We start from the raw sequence: 4,032 nt of genomic DNA on the forward strand, positions 1-4,032 counted from the left end.
CTTATAAAAATGCATATTTATATATATTACTTATCTCACGTGGTTTGATTAAATGCGCACAGGTTTTGGTACCTTGACAATTTGCTTGATTGCAAAGTACCGAGTCACCCCAAAGTAGTATACACACTATAAATTATTTTCAGACCTAGTGACCGATTCTTAGTTCAGAATATCAAAATGTTTAACTGATCCGGGTTATCATTCTACCTAGTATATTTGGCTAAGTCAATCAGTTCACATTGCAGTATTGGGGAAGTCATTTGCGCCTCATTTTGTGTTTTCTTATGAAATCATTTAGTGCTTTTACATTATTTGAGAGTACTGCTTAAGCAATAAGCGTTATTTCAATGTTGATAGAATTAACAAAAACATATTTAATAACTAAGTAAATAAAACATAATATCAGGTTCATTGAATCGGCATAGTAAAATGCAAGAATTACAAGCTTGCCTAGTACCTACATGGTACATCCGATCGAACATTTGGGCGTTCCTGGCGATGATTAAACATGAAAAGCGCTTCGTACTTTTAATGAGTAAAGGCGTGCAATGCTGTAAGAGGTCATATTCTGTCAAAGTGCTAGAGTAAATTTAGGCCGAAACCATTTTATGAATATCTTTTGTCTCAATACAACACAACAGCCAAATTGATTGGCTAAAAAGACACTTTAATGAAACCATTTGCATACGGTAAAGCAAGGGAAAACTTCAAACAACACGTTATAAATTGCAGGCATTCGAAAGCTAAGAATGTATGAGAACTTCAACAGATGAAGATCTTTATAACAAAAAAGGACCTAAAATATAACTATTCTATTTAAGGTCAACTTTGCAGTAGCGAGTTAGTTTAAACCAATTTCAAAATTCATTAACAGGCAGTTTAAGAAAGGTTTTTTATAAATCATGTCAGTACCGAAGTACTAACTACTGAGCTGATGATACCCTCAGGACTGATATTCCACCAGCAGAGGAATCGACCCGGTTGTTTAAAAACTGATTAAAACAACACGTTATAAATTTCAGGCGTCTGAACCTTTTTTTTATTTACCTTTATTAGAGGGTGGTAAAGGGTTATTTTCGTGCAACGTGATCGCCGTTTTTTATTTCACGTTCAACGTGTTTTTACTTTTTTATTTGACGTTCAGTCGTGCAAGACGGGTGCCTCGTTCAACGTGTTCTGCTTATTTAATTTTACGTGCATCGTGATTTTCAAAGTCTTATTTTGCGTGCTCGGTATTTTTCAAATAAAATTCAAACACTTGGCAGGGATCGTCAAGAAATACTTTTTTAAAAGCCGTAAACCAATTATATCATAAATGTGTATACTAAATCGGGAATATCAAGTAAAACAAAGAGTTAATATATACAAAAAGGTCACAAAAGGTTCAAATAAAAGTATTTATTTTTCGTGCAACGTTCATTACAGAAATTATTTCACGTTCAACGTGAAATTATGTCTTATTTCACGTTTTTTTCGTGCAAGCACCCCCCCCCCTTTACCACCCTCTTTATTAGGAACGCTCATAGCCAAATATTTCAAATCCAAGAATGTATAAAAAAAAAAAAAAAAAAAAAAAACGTTACTTATCTTTGAGTAGCTGTAGATATTTCAATAGACGTGGAAATCACGTGTATCCGACTCCCATAAAAATAATGGTAATATTAAAAAACCGGACTTACTCAAAAGCAATCACACATATTGTTATCTGATAATTAAGTGATTTTTTTTGTTGGTATGTTATTTTTTTTTTCTTGTTTTGTTTTTATCTTGTTTTATCTTGTTTTGTTTTTTATTCGGAGAGAGGGAGTATTTTTTTAAGAAAATTGTTATCAATTGTTAAGCATAAGAAATTAATGCAGCATTCACCAACTCACTTAGTGAATCGTAATACATGTATACATGTATGTCTAGAGATTTTCTTGTTGCGTTGTAGATCCATTGGTGGCCTTATTTCAGTCCACAATATATATTAAATATTTGCCACTGGAGCAAACATAAATCATTCAGTTAATTTGATATACTAAATTCATTTTTTTAATACAATTCATTTTCAAATATTTCAATTCGCCGAGTTAGCTAGTTTGACTTTTGTCGATTTTTAGAAATTATAATTGCTACATTTAATGTTTTTGTGACCTTACTTAAAAATGATATGAACGTATTGTCATGGTTAAAAATAGATTTTAAACATACTTGAGATATTTCGTTTAGAGTAAGAATATATCACAACTGCACTACAAAACCTGGATTCACTGAAGTGTGTTTGTACAGAATGAAATTGTTATACTGGAATTTAACCTCGTATTCTCGATTATTTTTATGAATGGTGAAAAGTCTACCAATTCACATGGGATACATGATATTCTTGTTAGTGCTATTATTCAGAAACTTATTAACGTAAATCTTGTTCTGATATTGGATGGAGGATGAGTTTGTGGGATCGATCCTGATCGAACCAAATCGATGTCTTTTTTTTATTATTTGTTTCTCCTTTTTTTATGTGAAGTTGATTCTTCCTGTTTTGTGTTTTTTTGGTAAAAAAAAATAGGCCAGTGCTATTGTCCTGCAAGTACTCCTTTATAATACATTTTCCAGTATGTATATATCCGTTTTGGGTGACAAAACATTTCTAATAAATAAAAGGAAGCGAGGAATCGCGTTAAAAATATATTTCATCTATAGCAATCAAGGTCCAACGTTTATCCATTTTTGTTGTCGTCAAAAATATATTCCCTTCATTCCGGGCTGTCAGTAGAACCTTTTTATTTAATTTATCAATTTGTTCTTGTCCGGAAGATGTGAAGAGAGCGGGAGTAAATCGAAACCTTGGCTAGTAAATATGACTTTTAGCATACAACCAGCAATATTGTATTACAAGTCAGCAATACCGTGTTTGAAAATATACAAGAGTGTTTACGATTTAAAGCTCGCATGGGATAAGGCAAGTTGTGAAGAAACTAAAAAAAAAAGCTTCTTAAATGTGCAAAAACTAGACAAAGTAAGAAACAGCGATAACAAAAAATGGCGTTTCTTATTTGGGGACAAAAATAACAAATTAAACTAGATTTTATATTATTGACCTTGCAGACATTTTTTTAGACTGTTTATACACTAAATCTATTGAATGTGTGCTATTTGATTTTTTAGTCTGGGGAACGCGATTTGTTTAATTATTTGTAATGCTTTAGATAACTGCGAAATTTTGGGTTTTTGTTACTGTTGCTTTTGTGCTGTGGTTCGATTTGATGAAACAAACATTTTTCAACTGATGCTTACAGTTTGTTTTTACACCACTGACTTATCTTAGGGAAGGGTTAATCTTACGAATAATTCATAACCCCGTCACATACTGTATATAAAATTGAGAATGGAAATGGGGAATGTGTCAAAGCGACAACAACCCCGACCATAGAGCAAACAACAGCCGAAGGCCACCAATGGGTTTTCAATGTAGCGTGAAACTCCCGCACCCGGAGGCGTCTTTCGGCTGACCCTTACACAAATATGTATACTAGTTCAGTAATAATGTACGTCATACTAAACTCCGAATAATGCCTGTTCCAAGTCAGATACAAGAGTGTAATTCGGTTGCTGTATTTGGATACTGCCCATTATATTTCTTTATGTGTTGTACATAAAACAGGCCCTTGGTTTTTTTTTCGTTTGGGTTGAAATCAAGAGCATCTATATATACATTTGCCCATTATTCTATATAAGAGTACATGACCAAAACACTTTAAGTATATTTGATCACATATATTTGAAAACAACATTTTGATAAAGGAATCAGCCTGATTATCAGGAATATCAGCAATTATAGGCTGATATATAGCCAGTACTATATGCCTTTAGTGTATTTCTTGAGATTACATTATACGCTTTTATCAAAGACTATTCTGACAAATGCCTGACTTTAATATTTATTTTATTTTACCAATATTTATTTTGTTGGGTGAATAAGGGCATGTACTTGGGTGTATTATAGTACTGTACTGTATTGATATCGTCGCTGGTTGGTTTCACACTAAAACT

This window comes from Mytilus edulis, chromosome 9 (genome assembly GCF_963676685.1).
Source record: "Mytilus edulis chromosome 9, xbMytEdul2.2, whole genome shotgun sequence".
Taxonomy (NCBI): domain Eukaryota; kingdom Metazoa; phylum Mollusca; class Bivalvia; order Mytilida; family Mytilidae; genus Mytilus; species Mytilus edulis.